The sequence below is a fragment of the Oenanthe melanoleuca genome, chromosome 1A, assembly GCF_029582105.1.
Source record: "Oenanthe melanoleuca isolate GR-GAL-2019-014 chromosome 1A, OMel1.0, whole genome shotgun sequence".
NCBI lineage: Eukaryota > Metazoa > Chordata > Aves > Passeriformes > Muscicapidae > Oenanthe > Oenanthe melanoleuca.
The window spans coordinates 11510089-11526179 of NC_079334.1; the positions used below are offsets into that span (position 1 = coordinate 11510089).

Here is a 16091-nt window from a genome sequence, read left to right on the forward strand (position 1 = left end):
AGCAGCAAGCCCCGCCTCAGTCTGGCCCTTCCTCCCAACCTCTGCTAACCTAAAAACCAGCGCCACCCTGGCAGCGGGCCAGGGATTCAAAAGTAAACATTATCCTCCTGCCATTTTCCAGTGCTGTTTATCATATCCTGATCCCCCTTTTTAATTTTTTTCTTTTCTTACCCCCCTCCCCCCCGCCGCCTCCCCTTCGCCATTGCTGAACTCCCCGTCCGTGCGCCCGCTGGAGTCCCGCGGCGCTGCCCGGCCCTGCCGGAGCTCCGAGCGCGGCTGCGGCCGTGCGCACCTTCCGCGGCTGTCCCGTGGGACGGCCGCCCGTCGCCCGCTCCCCGCACTCGCCTCTCCCAGCGCCGCAGCCGCCGGCACCAACGCGGCTTTTGCCTCCGCGGCTTTCCCGTTCTCTTATTTAATTGTGAGGGGAGTGCTTAAAGACCAGAGCCGTCCACGAGCGGCCGGGAGGGCGCCGTACGGCGCTGCACCTGACTCTTTGTTATCCTCACCGCTCATCCCCGCTCCCTTCCGCTCCGCGCTTCCTCCTCCCACCTTGGGCTGCTCCTCGTTTACCGAGGCTCCGTAAAAAAACCAACGCGACTAATTGAAGCAGCTGCCCGTTAGGGGTTTTTACCTAGTCGTGCACTGCATGGTGTGGATAGCGGGCATACCGGCAGGAGGAGGAAAGGAGATTAAAAAAAAAAAAAAAGAAACCCACCGTCCACCCAAAAAACAGAGGGGTGGGTGGAGTGAAAATAAATAAGAAATAAATGCGTAAGGAGAGCGGGGTGGTGCCGCGGGAGCCCCCGAGCCGCCGCCGAGGCTGGGGAGGAGCGGGAGCGGGGCCGGGCGAGCACGGCCATGTTGTGCGCGGGGTCAGCGCGGGGCACTGCGCGGTGCGGCGGAGCGCTGCATCGGCGGGGACTCGTGTTATTGCCCTCTCAAATCCTCCACCCCTGCACATTCCCGCTCGGCAGAGCTGGATCTGGGGGTTATTTGTACTATTTCCCTTTAAATCCAACCCCCCGTTCCCCCTCCTGGCAGGGAACGGCTGGCAGGCTTTGCCCGCGCCCCCTGCTTTCCCCTCTCCGGGCACAGCGCAGGGACACGGCGCAGCGCGGCTCAGCCGCAAGGTCATGCGCCAGCGGCCCGACGAACAAAAGCCCTTCCCTCGTTATTTATTTATGGATTTGGGGCGTGTTCCCGGTGAGGAGGAGCCTTTGTGCGCGCAGGTTTCACACCCACCGGGGCGCAGCGGCCGCGACTCGTCCCGAGGCGCCGCGGGACAGCCCGCGGGCTCATTAATAATTGCTGGCCATCTCCATATTGAAATCGCGGAGCAGCGCATGATTAATTAAGGAGGGAAAAAAGAAAGGGGCGAGTGAGGGAGGCCCGCGCGGGCCCGGCCGCGTTAACCCCTTCGCGCCCGGGAGCTCGCCGGGAATATTAATTAATTCTGCTGTTTGCGCGTCGTTAGGCGACCACGTGAGGCCTCTGGCACAGAGCCGCCGACTAATGAACAGAATTTCCTGCAATCCGCTCATCATCAGCTCTTCTTTTGGGAAAAAACCCTATAAAAAAAAAAAAGTGTAAATCTTATCGCGATTGTAAATTAATGTATTCCCATCCAGTGAGGTTAAAAGAGTATTTACAAGGTTATTTATATAAAGAGATATTACAATTAAAATCCCACGAAGTGTGTAATTTAAACTCATCCGAGTACTCCTATAATGAAAGTATTTCCCACTGCAATGCTGTGATTAACTCGCACGCGGCATCGCAGATCCTCAGACAGAAATGGGAGTAATAAATACGCTCTATACAGTAATCAAAATATTTAACAACTGTTTTTCAGAGCGCTCCAACGTCTGACGGTTGTGTCTCCCGCGAGGGCTCGGTCACCCGGCTCCCCCTGTCCCAGGGCCGGGGTTTGTCTCGGGCAGAGCCGGGCGGTCCGAGCGCTCCCGGAGGCGCTGGCTGGGAAGTGAAGCTGCGAAGCTCCAGCACAGCGCCCGCTGCTCGGCGGGGCCGCGCCCGCGCCCGAGGGGCCCTGGCTCGGGGCACGCGCGTGCTCAGGGGCCCGGGGGCGCGCACAAAGGCGCGTGCACGCGCAGGCCGGACCCGCGCTCCCGCGGCGCTGCGCGAGACCCCTACCCCGGCAAACTTCCCTTCCCTTCCCTTCCCTTCCCTTCCCTTCCCTTCCCTTCCCTTCCCTTCCCTTCCCTTCCCTTCCCTTCCCTTCCCTTCCCTTCCCTTCCCTTCCCTTCCCTTCCCTTCCCTTCCCTTCCCTTCCCTTCCCTTCCCTGTCCCAACTTGCCTTCTTAACTTCTTTTGTAATCCTTCCCTTGTTTTACATCCAGCTGCTCCAAAATTTCACCTGTGACTGTCTTGCCATTTATTCCCATTTAATCTTTACTTATCATCACTTACAGTCTCTTCTGCAGACGAACCCTTTATTTGGCTGGGGGTGTGTGCACTAAACTAAAGCACCCTCTTTTCTGAAGGCAAGCATACATTCATTTGACTTATTAACCACCCCCTGCCCTCCCCCCTCTCCCCTTTTTTTGCAGACTATGAATTCTGGCTGTCACCTGCTGGGTGGCTCCAGCAAGTCCAATTGATCCAGGCACGAATCAGGCCAGGTATGCTCCATCTCCTCAGCATGCTCAGTCTGCAGCATGGTACTAAATTCATCCTGAGCAGCTATAATCTCACTGGCACTAATCAGCACATCCATCGACATTCTGCCCAACAACAGAAATGACAGGCTGCAGACACAAATTCCTTTATAGAGCCCCACTTTTAGGACCTGCTAGTTAATAACTTGTCTTAAGAATTTTCCCCATCTGCATATTAACAGATGTGTGTTTTTCAGACTCCTCCCCTTTCCTCTAAAGCATTTGGTGACTCGGAGAGCTGATCAGGGATGACAAAGTTTTGTACTTTTTCTTCCTACTACTGACATTCTATAAAAGTTTTTACTGGCTATAATCTGTTTATCCTTTTAATAGGTGAAACCACATTGGGCAGCTCAACGAAGTCATACTGTGACTACGACTGTCAGGAACATTTTCATCCCTTCACACATCAGTATAAAGCATACTCTGCTGTGCAACATGAAGAACAACTTGTTACACCTGAAAGTTTTGCATTTGAATTGGCATCCAATAAAAAAGCAAAGTGCAGACCAAGCAAACCACAGCCCATAAAGTCTTGAAAAGGCAGGCCCCAGTTCTTTAGATACATGTTTGGCTTCAGAGGCTAGAGAATTCTTTGGAGGATATAATCCTTTAGCTACAAAAATACTAATAGTTACTTAAGTCAAAGTGAGTAAAAGCCTTCTCCTTTCTTCCAAAGTAAAAACATGCTTTTAAAATAATTAAAGGTATACTGAGAGTATTCAAGATGGGAAAAGTAAGTAACAATTTTAGCATATTTTTTCTTTACATGTTCAATTACAAAATTCCCAGTATTTTGAAGCCTATGGGAATTGCTAGTGATTCCAAACTCCACATGCTGGTTTGATATTCTGTCTCTACGGTTTGTAGCTCAAAGGAGTATGAGGAAGCAGCATGGTTATATATTATTAAATTCTAATGAAAAAAATACTCCCTTAAAATTCTTCATTGCTTTAATAAATGATCCAAAAAATGAGAGGTGGGGCTGGCATAACTGCCAGGTGGAATGATTGCCAGATGCCTTCTATTGGAAGACTACATTTTCAGTTGGTTAAAGAGTTTGCCAAGCTTCAACTGTTTGGCTGAAACCAGGTGTGCGCCTCGGGGATGACTTGTTTGAAAATCTTCAGCCAAACATCTCAGGCCTTTCTGAAAAGGAGCATATCAAAGACTGTTTGGACATGCTGCCAAATGATGGAAACCTCTTTGAGAAGCTCCTGCTTGCCCATGTTTGGAGCAGGGGTTAGGATGGGAATGGCTTGGTAAGGAGGTGGAGTTTGCTGCTTCACTCTGGCCAGGCTGCCAAGGTGAGAAAGCCTCAGCTTGTGTACACCAGCCAGGGGCTTCCTGAGGTTTGACAGAGAAAATCTGAAAGCCCTCACTTTCACAAACCATGCTGCTGGGGAGATGGAGACAGACCTGCCTGACACCAGAGCTCTGTCCTTCTGTCTGGGATGGTGGAACTGTCTGCCTGGGCACCACAAAACCACCATCCTCTGCTCTTAATGATTCTCCTGTGGCATCCAGACAGCCCAGTGCAAGTTGCTTGATTTCAGTACAGAAAAACTAAAACTTTTAAACCAGAATAGAAGGAAAAGAAGGGAGAAGGGTGTTGGTAAAGTGATGGAGACTGGTGCAAGGGAGGCAAGCTGTGTGCAGAAGGTGGGAATAGACTCTTTCTGAACAGGGAAGCTAAAACTGCAAAAAGAAACTGGGTGTTTTGGCTGGGGAGGCAAATGGGAGCAGGTAGAGAATAGAGTGCTGACAAGGCAGGGCATTGTCAAGGGAAAAGAGGGAATCACCAACGACTGTGTTGTTTATGGAGATGCTTGAAATAGAGAATTTTCTTATTGCCATCAGATGGCTCAAGTACCACTCTGGGATGGTTTGGAATTTTCAACTCCTCCTGATGACTCATTTGGATCTTAGCAGACTGCTACAGGATAAAATCTCTGTTCATGCCATTTGCTATTAACCCCCTCACCTAACTTGCAAAAAACAACTTGCTCAAGCATGTGCACTGACACACAGACACATGCACACACATGTCAAAACTATATTGAAACAAGGGTTAATCTTGTTCAAAGAGGATTAAAGTGTATAGAATCAAGTAGAGAAAAACAGGGATAAAATCTGCTGTGAAGCAAGCAGCATTTCTTGTATACAGCCCTTGTTTGTATGGTACAATTCTCACTCATGGGCCTTCCCTCTTTCCTGCTGGGGCCCAGCTTCAGGAACTGGATGAAACAAAACAATGCCAATATTGGTGGCTACCCTATTTTATACTCTCCTCACCAACAAGGTGCAGTGCCATGTCTTGTTTGCTGGATGCTTCTCAAACTACCCATCAGAGTCTGAATGACAAGGTTTTCCTGTGGCACTATTTACCACTTGGTCCTTGGACGCTTCTCAGAGATCCTCTAATTCATATTCATGGTAATCCCATGAGCTAAAGGAGAGATACTACCCTCATTTTAAGAGTAATATTTTGGCACAAGTACCCCCTCCACCCTGGGAGTCCAAACTCCTGATAAAGCACCGCAGATACTGGCACTGTGTGCTGGAAGCAGCCTTCCCCTGGATCCCACTGGCAGGGGCAAACCCTTGTCAGAGTTCACAACCAAGGAACATGTGAGGAACCAACATTAACCGACTTATAATTTCAGTGTGTTAAAAACAAAAAGTCAAACATCTGCCCTCGTGGGTTTCTGCCAAATACACGCCCTTTGTTCCATACAAGGCACAGTTCTAAAGCAAAAACTACCAGGCACTAGGAGATTAGGGAGCATTTCCCATTATCCCAGGTTAATAAAACTGGTTTTCTCAGCATTATAGTGCTAGAACACAAAATAAAATCAGTTTTAAAACCCGTTTTCTACCCCTTAATATCTTCTTTTTAAGTATTAAGATTGGGGAAGGTTTGACTCATACATTTTGTACAGTTGGCAATTCCAGCAATGCTTTGAGGGGGTGTAATGGGCTGCTGAGCATTGCTGGTTTGTTTCCAAGCAGACACAGCGGGCACTAGCTGAGCTCCTGTAACTAGTGACAGCTCAGGGTCCACATGGGCTCTCCTGCATGTGCTGAACTGAGGGCAAAGACTACCAAGTGACCACTGAAATCACCTGACAGGCCAAAGTCAGGTTTCCTTTTCCTTTGACACAAAAGACTGGGAGGCTGCAGGGAATGCACATTCCTTTCACGCTGCCTGAGGCAGGAAGATCCATGTCAGGGCAGCAGGGAAGGACACAGTGCATTTACTGGCTGTCTGAGTTTGTGGTTATTTTGGATTATTGTTCCAGTAACACTTTTTTTCAGCTTCTTCTGAATTTTCATCCTTCTTGAGTATTTTCAGTGTTTTTAATGTGCCTAGAGCTGAAACTCATAACTCAAAGAAACCTGTAATAAAATAAATGCTTGTGCTAACTTTTACAGGAGCCTTCAGACACCTCTGGAAACAAACCTGTGAACGGGATAAATCCAGAAATCACAGGCAACACGCCTTGCACAGTTAAACAGGAGAGTATTTAGGAAGAAAATAGTTTTTCAAGGTGAATGAGTCTGGCAAGAACTCACTGCAAAGAGATTGCACCATGAATTCCTTCTTGAACAGCACAGGAGATTTAGAGCCCCAAAGGGCAGCTGAGTCTTTGGCACAATAAGCTTCTATATTGCATCATAATGATGCCAACAGCAACGACCTTGCACTAAGTGTGGTCAGATGCCACCTTCCAGGATGACACACGGTATGTTTTGGTGAAGAGCAAACAGTTGCCTGAATATATGCTAGACACAAATTACTGAAACTCTGATAAGGGGCAACATGTTGTTATTTCAGACACAAAGAGCAGCATCTTCCCAATGGAATGGTGGTGGCCTTTTGGGGTGAAATATTCTTGGAACACTGTTAATAAGTTGAAACCAGCCTCTCTCAGGGCAAGCTTGACCAAGGCTGAAGAAATGATTCCAGGAGAAAAACAGTTTAAATACTCCAAACAAAATCTATAAAGGATTTGAATATTATTTTGAAGGCATTCTTCTGATCTGGAGAAAGGAAAATTCAAGTTTCTCCTTATAAAGTATTTTTTCCATTCTTGCCTCAGTTCAGGACTTCTATTTCATGAGAAATATACTTATAAAAAGCTGCTATAATCACATTCTGGAATCCTAAATTACCTAGGTAGAAGAAATGTCCTAAGTCAACTGGAACTGTTGGCTAATATGTGAGCATTTTCAATGAAAAAAAAAACAACAAAAACAAACAGAAGAACCTGAATGTGAAAGCAGCTCTTTCATTTTCCTACAGAATGATGGATTGCTTCTGATAAAATCTGTGATTTACAGAAATCTGTTTTTTTGGAGAAGGTACAACTCATCCCCTTGTACCTTCATAATTAATAGAAAAATGAACCTGGTAAGTGATTTATTGATGAAAATGTAGGGAAACTAAGAGTTAAACTTCCTATGTTCACAATGGACACTGTTAATTTTGAAAGAAAAGGCAAGTGGATAAAAAAAGGAGCTTAGGAGATGAGAAAGTACTGCAGCATCTTTCTTAATGTAGTTTCCAACACTCAGCTGCAGGTAATCCTCTGCACAAAAGCCATACTCTTCTTATGTAAACCTTGTAACAGCAGTATTCATATCTTCCAGAACAAGACATACACTCTTAGAAAGTAAGGCTGATACCAAGTAGAAAAATAATGCAAGAAGTGGGATAAACCCCCAGACTGTTAAATGACTCTGTTAAATGGATTAAAAAAGTCAAAATCAACCACCCCCAAGTGTAAGCCAACCTAGCCAAGTGTTCTTTCCTAGCTCTGGTTTCTTTATGTCACAACAAACATGGATTTTGGTTGATGAATTTACTTGTAGCATAGGACAGTAGGACAAGCCAGGTTTCTGCATTTTCTCGTATGACATTAGTTTCCTCCCCATAAACCATGCACTCAAAGACACCTTCCATGGATTTTTTAAAGTTTCAATAGATTAAATTTTGAATTGTTTTAAAGTATAGAGTGAAAAATGAGCTGGAGTCGTGAAATCAGGGTTAATTCAATTGCACTTTTAAGGGTATCCTGACATTAGAAAAAGTGGCCAAGTACATTCTGCCTGCTTGTTTTGATACAGATATATCTGTCAGGAATTCGTGCAAAAGCTTGTATGGGACTCCCAGGATTGTGTGTTTTGTAAAATAAATCTGTATTGGTCTTCTCCCAGTTTAAATACACTTGTGACTAAATCTCTCACATGGAGACAGAGATCTGCTAAATCAAAGTATGTTTCCAGGAGCTGTAAGTTATTAAATTTACATACAAAATCTAACAGGTGATGGAAAAAAAAAAATCAAAGATTACTTGAACTCTACTGTAATACACTCCTACCATTAGATCTTATTTTATTGAATGATTCATGCCTTATTGGGTTTTCTAGATTTGCTTTTAAATTTCTGCCTTGCTATTTTAAGATGCATTATCTTTAATCCAAAAATTGCCATCCTATCTAAACCTATTTAGAATTTTCTATGATTGAATCTCATTGAATGAAGATTAGTGAGAATTGTGGCTCTTTCACAGCACAGTCTGAGGGAACCCACCAAACACAGCTTGGCATAACCCAAAAATGCCTTGCCCACCTTTACATTTTATAGCATCAAGATGGGAAGCTATAAAATGGGAGGGATATTTTTCCTTAACTGAGGAAAACCAATGGGAGACACACTGATTTGTGTTCAGCATGTTCCTCACAGCAGAAAGCCTTGCAGTTTTCATACATTCATGCATTATTTGCTCCACATGCAGAACACAGGACTTGTTGCTTCTGTCGAGATGCTGACAGAGACCCAGATCTCAGGGTGAGAGGGAGCTCAAACCAGGACATGCCTGAACCACAGACCAGTTCCTCTGGAACTTGACTGCTTTGCAGGAAATTCTCTGAGTTGGAGCCACCACAGAAGGCTCGAAAATCCGTCTACACATGCAATTAGCAGAAAATGAATAGAAAATTGGCATTATTTGGGGAAGACCAGGGCAAGAACTGAAAAAAAAGTCCATTGAAGCTTTTATAGCCCATACTTTCTGTTCACTTCAGACAAAAACCCACTCCTCATTGAAAAACTCCTAGAAATTATTTCCTTGGTCATTTAAAGAACCTGGAGCATACTGAGTAGTTTGAAGTTATCCGAATTCCTGAACTTCGAGGTGGCAGCAGTGGACAGGGACTCTGAACTTGGGCCTGACCATGTTGAGTGCTTAGCAAAAACAAGGACTTTGATTCTAATGCCTTTTGAGCAACAGCCCTTTTTGCAAATTAAGTAAAAATCTCACATATTTGTAATATACAATCTCAAATTTTAATTGCAGAAATAGCATTTTAAAAGTTATTCCTCTGCAGAGTAGTTAACAAGTATCAATTAAAAAAACTCGCACTAACTTCATCACCTTATTAACTAAAACATTTTTCTTAAAAAAATACATATAACAATTCAATCTGATTTTCACCCCAAAGTTCTGAGTTAGTGCATGATTATTTCTAATGGAAAATCTCAGTATGCCTTTTCTGCAGTGAAAATGCTTTAAAAATAAAACTTTTAAAAAGTATCTTTTCTTACATTGCTAATTCCCCATAATTAAAAAAAAATCAACTTCTTATGCTCACCATGCTGAGTTCAGCATTTTATGAATAGAAAAGTTTAAGATTAAAAAAATCCATGTGCATGGGTTTGTTTAATAAAAGTACTTCAGTTATTGGTCAGTTATTCAGTTACATCAGGGTACATGGTAAGCAAGTCTGCATTCCTTTGAAACAACAGCTTCTGTTTTTGAGGTGTATTTTAGTGGCAAAAGAATATTAATTGCACGATGAGTTGCTGATTTATTGAACTATAGAGGATACAGCCTCAGACACTACCTGAACTGCTTCCAACCTGAACTGAGCAGGCTGATGCTTTGCCAGTATTTCAAAGTATGTTTGGCTGAATAAGTGTGTTTTCAACCTTACAATGGGGTGTAATATACCTCTTCCCTTGATCAGCACTTCATGGGAGCTTTGGTACAAAAAGACCCAAAGTTATACATGGGGGAAAACAGGCATAAATGAACATAAAATAAAAAAGTCTCTAAAATATTTTCTACCCTTCAGCACCCTCCCTAATAAACGGCACAGGAGAACCTGATGTCATGAGGAGTGTGAGAGTCCCTTGGGAGTTTCAGGTGACTTCCTCTTCCTCTTCTCTTTCCCCTTCCCTTTCCCTTTCCCTTCCCCTTGCTGAGCTCTTGCACCACTCCATAGGCTGTGTGCCATTTAGGATGTTTTCTTTCACCTGAAGTGACCTCAGTGGCTCAAGCAGCACCTGAGGAACGGCTCCATCCCCTCTGCCAACCACTCCAATACCAGGAGCAGGATGGAGAGAGGGGCTGGCCCCAACTCTACCCAGGGGCACCCTGCCAGAGCAGCCCACCACACTATGAGGACACTGCACCAACCACCTGAGGCTCAATAGGATACCCAGGGCTGCCAAGAGGATACAGGGAAAACGTGTGTCAGGATGAGAATGTCATGGGGCCACAGGTCTGATCTTTTCCCCACTCACAGACCTTAAACCTCAGGACTTGAAAAGACTCAGGATTTGTGCTGGTTTTGGCTGGTAATTAAATTTCCTCCCAGCAGCTGGTAGTGGCAGTGTTTTGCATTTGTGCTGGAACAGTGCTGATAACACAGGCATGTTTTAGTTACTGCTGAGCAGGGCATGCACACAGCCAGGGACTTTTCTGCTCCTCTCCCACCCCACCAGTGAGGGCCTGGGGGGCACAAGGTGTTGGGAGGGTACACATCCAGGACAGCTGAGCCCAGCTGGCCACAGGGACATCCCAGACCATATAGCATCATTCCAGTATACAAAGCTGGGGGGAGAGGAGGAGGAAGGAAGTGCTATTTGGAGTGATGGTGTTTGTTTTCCCAAGTCACTGTGACCTGTGATGGAGCCTGGCTTTCCTGGGATGGCTGAGCACCTGCCTGTCCAAGGGAAATGGGGAGTGAATCCTTTGTTTTGCCTTGCTTGTGCACACGCTTTTGCTTTCCCTATTAAAATGTGTTCATCTCATGAATTTTTTCCCTTTTTCTCACTTTTTTTTTCTGATTCTCTCCTGGCATGAGGGAGCGAGCGGCTGCATGGGACTGAGTTTCTACCTGGGCTTAAACCATGACAGAGTTTCTCACACAATAAAACCCTTGTTCAACTGCAGAGGGAAAGGCTACGAAAGTGACAAAGCAGAATCCATATGAAGCAAACTACAGAAGAAGCTTCCCCACCCTTCTTTTTCCAGGTTTCAGAGGAGGTCCTCTGCTGGGCTGGTCTAAGCACTGGTAACTCAATGAGGATCAGGCTGTTTCACATCACCCTGGGACCTGGGCTGTGCAGGGACAAGGCTGGAGGCAAATACCCCTCTGAGGACAAGTCTGATACAGTCTGGTTATCTTGCTGGAGGGAAGATAGTGACCAGGCTTGAGCTGTCATTCAGTTTAAACATCTGGTATAGAAAAGCAGAGCACGTGGTTCAGGACTGCAAGCTCATACTTGTTTCTAAGTCATCATCAGCCAATACCTAGTTCCAAGCTCCGTGGTGAATATTTGAGCACTTTCACAGATATTGTGCAAAAGAAAGGAACTTTTTAATTAAAAAATGGCTGTGTGTATCAATTGTGGAGTAAACATCTTCAACAAAAACCTGGCCAAGGCAGTGGTCAAGGTATGAAAGACTGAATGAAATGCAGAAATGTATGAAAGTGCAGTGCATTATTTTCAACTTCTAGCCACTATTTTTTATAAAATGGGTTTCTTTGTCATTAATTATTTGTTACCTGCTCTCCAGAATTTACTAATGATACTCATTAGTACTACAGGAGAACTTGAGATCTCTTCTGAATTTTAGGGCACTGCTGTGGTACACTGTGCACTTTGGAAAAAGTACAGATATTAATGAGGAGAAATACAATACAGGGAAAGGCTGGGAGTAAGCGCAGTGGTTTGGGGGATGTGTTGAATCTTTGGGGAAGAAGGAGAGGCTAAGAAATAAATTTAAATGCTGCCTTTAAAACAAGCTTAGTAACTCAATGTGGAAATAAAGTAGTATCTCTGACTTCCGAAGTCCCTTTAATTCAAGAGGTCTGTGATTTAGTGTTACCTGTTGTTATTTCAACCTTAAAGTATCAAATATTGGCAAATATTATATAAATGGGGGAGGAAGGAGAAGAGAGCTATAACAACCATACAGCTAATCAAAGAGTGCTCCCTGAAAATATGAAGATTTTGTTTTTAAAATATAAGTCAAAACTAATCACAAGATCAGTGCTTGAACACAACATAAAATAAAATCAGTTTGAAAAACTATTTTCTATCCTTTAATATCTTCTTTTTAAGTAAGTATGGTGCTTTCAGCACAGTTGGGCAAATAATGCCCTTTTATGTTGATTGTGTGAGGCTGATATTTAGAGTTATCACTGTATCAGTTGCATTGGCTTGGGATGATCAGGAACAATTAAAATGTTTCATTTGAAAGAAAACATGCAACTCTTTATTTATTATTTAACTAATGGGAAGGGCTTTCATCTATAAGTGTCCATCTATAATATAGGAAGGAAAATGCAGTACTGTGGTTTTTTTCATATATCAGATGATTTTCTTATCAGCAAGGGCTGAATGTAACCAGTTATAAATTGACAAAAACAGCTTTTGAAAGGTACTGCAGTATTTTCCAAGTGACAGAAAGTCTCTGAAAAAAACCATATTATGCCTCAAACACCCCCTCCCCAAAATACAATATTGTAAATAAATAGCATTATTTCAGACAAGGAAGTTATGATGTTGAACCTGCAAAGATGTCTGTTTTCTGCCTTTAATGATACGTAGAAGGTCTGCCATGGAGCTTTCTCCACCTGCTCGGGCCCATGAAAGTCCTTGAGGCTTTAGCCAGAGTATCCTCAGCCAGAAGGATTAGACTGTCAGTGACTACTTAGCTACTAACCAAGCTTTCTCCCACCTCACTTTTTGGTCAGCTCAGGCTCGCTCTCCTTGCTCTCTGGTGTACCCAAAACTATGGAACTAGAGTCAATTTTTATGCAGGTCATTCTGTCTATGTCCTGCAACCCATTACCTTATCATGTGTCATGTCTTTCTGAGGTAGCAACTTACTTACAGTGTTAATTTGCACAATTTTACATTAGAAGAGTTCCTGCTAATGGAATGATGCCCTAAACTCCACAGAATGGAGTTCCCTAAGCCTCTGGTTTCTTTATCTTCTTGGGAGGCTGAACCAGGGGTGACACCTCTATAGCTGAGCCATTTCAAACTCCTTTCCCACTTGCCCTCTGCTAAGCAGAACTCAGATGTACTGAAGGGTGGTGGCCTTCATGCCCAATTCACATGGAATTTTTGCAGAGCAGCATGCTAGTGACAGATCCATCAAGCATTGCTTCTGAAGAGCAGCTCCCAGTCTTCCCTGCCAACTACTAGTTGGAAGGCAGAAATTAGCCAAGATATAGAAGTTTTAAGGCATATCAAGAGGCTAAAAGCACAGTGCATATTTGTAGCTTTCCATTCAGGGTGCAGATTTACCAACTTTGAAGTGCCAGAGGATGTTTATTGTGTGTATTTTCTATAAAATAACATTACTAAAGCATCTGCTTTGAGAAGGCTGCAAAGGCCATCAGCAGAGGATAGCACAGGTTCTTTATACAGCCATAAAGTTTTCCAATACACTTGCTGATGAATTTGCCTGAACTCCATCATTATATCCAAAGACAGTAGCCAGCAGCTATTCAGAAGTGCTCAGAAAATGTAGCAGTTAGCAAGTGAATTCATTTTTCTGTTTTAAAATTCCTTCAAGAACTAATAAACTACAAAAACAATAGAACCTTTGACACTCTTACTCAGACCAATGTTTGGGTATCTGTCATGCTTCAGTGAAGTGTGACAGCATCTTTCACTGGCCCCTGCAGCTGGGAAATACTTGGATGGACATGCTGTCTGTAGAGGCAGGTGGAGAACTTCCCTGCAGGATTGGGAGCACACAGTTTCCACAGCTTTCCCCTGCCAGTACCAGAACTCCAGGAGTGCAGCTGGTCCTCACTCACTGCCAGTGGGAATTATACCTGTGAAATGATCTTCCAGATACTTAAACCCATTTAACTACAAGGCACTAGTAGATTTATGAGTCATCTTGAGTTATGCAATGCTGACAGAAATACTGATAAAACCTACTTTAGTCTCAACATTTTAACACCAGTTACTTTGGTTACCAAAGGTTTTGCTGTGCAAAGATCAGAGTGCTAGTAAGTGTTAAACTCCCTAAAAATATTTTACATGTTTCTTATGCAATGAAAAGCTACAATTTTCCAAAGTCTGGTATCTCAACACTTACATAGACTTGAAGCTGTAACCTGCACTCAAGTGAGTGCCACCTGAGGACTTCCTATTCTGCCAGAATTCTGCTACTCTGCCAAATTACCTGATCCTCAAACTTTGCCACTGATTCTAGACTGAATACTGCAACTACTGTATTTCTTTATTTAGGAAAAAAACCCATATTTGTGGTAAATAATTACTTTTCTGTTAGATTCCTGCCCTTCTGAGGAAACAGAAAATTTTTCAAGTTAGAGAAAGTAATAAAAGAGCTAGATTAATGCAAAAATGCATGAAAAGCAGTTTCTCTGGCTGATATCACTATTAAACAACAATACATCTATAGCATACACATAATACCAGTATTTACACCTGGAAGCTTGTATAAAGAAAGCATGTTCATCAGAAAAAAGAACAACTACATTTGGTTCTTGGTCTTGGTTCATTTTTGCATTGTTTAGAAGTACATGTTTTTAGGTGAAGCATTGTAAAATGCATTTGAGAGCAAATTATTCACTTGTATTTCTTGTGCAACTTAGAATTTTCTAGCATCAGATGCACACAGAGAAAGAAAGAGTGACTGCAAAACCAGAGTCATCACCATTAAAAATAAATGAAATGCAGTATTAATCTTCCATGGCAATTATTCTTTGAGTGATCCCTCTACACTACAGGATGTGCCTAGCTAGAGCTTTCCCTCCAGCAGCAGCCCTCTGACCTCACCAAGGGAAGAGAACACTCCCCACAAGACATGCCAGAAGGAGCCTAACCAAGCATGGCATCTCCCCCTTCAGACATCCAAAATTTACACAGAGTGGTCAGACCTGGCCACATTCCAGGCTAACATTCCCTGCAAAGTAAAAATCCTTTGGTTATGTCAAAAAAATCCCAGAGGGACTATATACAACACCTAACTCAGTTGCATGTTGGACAAATACAAGTCCACTAAACGCAGCAAGTGCAAATCTCCCTTCTAAGAAAAACCAATTTATATATGAAATGTATATGGCTGGCAATCCCCTCACTGTTTTTCCCACAAATTTCTATGCCATTCTTTTTTTTACTCATTCTCAGCCTGTGGTTGCACCGTCTCACAGGTCAGCTCTAAGTGTCAAAGCTGGTGCTAATGTGGTGACACTAGGAAGGGCATGGAGGGGTCAGGGTGACCTTGATACAAGGAAAGAAACAATTTTTCTCCTGTGTCTCACCAGTTTCCTACCCTGAGTTCATCTCCAGCTCTGAGTGCCAGAACAGTGCACTGGGACAGGAGAACCATGGTCACAATTAAACCCACTTCTGTTTAGGTTTGGTATTGCAAAGGGTGCAGAATATCCCCTTCTTACAGGGGGCAACTGCTGTGAAATACTGCACAACAATATTGGCAAGGGAGATATTCCTTACATGGCACAGACCTGGGGTTCCTGTGCTCCTTCCACTATCTCTGGAAGGGCCAAGGAGTTCAAAATGTCCTTTGTCAGGTGCACCTGTTCTGTGTGTGCCTTTGACTTGAACTTCAGTGTAGGGACAAACAAATGGAGCAATCAAAAGGAGTTCTGTCCTTCATCCCAATCCTCAAAGAACCCTTGCTCAAAGAACTACTTGTGCTCACACTAGAAATATCCTTAAACTCCTGTGTGTAGCAGAAATGAAAAGGATTATCAGGCAGTGCCATGATTCCTGCCTTAATATAATTAAACTAATTTCAAGTAGTGTTGTATAAAGTAACCCATCTGCTTAGACATTTCATTGTGCAGTTAGTCCACATGGATGTGCACCAAGCAGTGAAGTACTATTCAAAATTCTATAGAAGTTTATGTTTTAGATTGCTAAATGCTTTCTAAAGAGTATTTTAAACTTAATTGGTTATGTTCCTAAAAACTTTCATTGCAAAAACTAAAATCAGCATCTACTTTTCTGATAACCTGAATTCAATGAGAGAAACTGTTCAGAAGTGTTTCCTAATTTAATGGATCAATGAAAAAAAACTGAGATAAAATAACAGCACGGGGGAAAATGAG

The 16091-nt window shown here is 43.5% G+C and overlaps 1 long non-coding RNA gene across 1 annotated transcript in view; it reads right to left on the reverse strand.

The window, feature by feature from the left end:
* Positions 1 to 3486: 3486 nt before the first annotated feature.
* The window catches only part of LOC130266369 (uncharacterized), an 86260-nt gene continuing 73655 nt past the window's right edge, over positions 3487 to 16091 (reverse strand). Inside the window, exon 3 of the long non-coding RNA XR_008842859.1 lies at positions 3487 to 3824. This is a non-coding gene — a long non-coding RNA (uncharacterized LOC130266369). The remainder of the gene's footprint in view (positions 3825 to 16091) is intronic.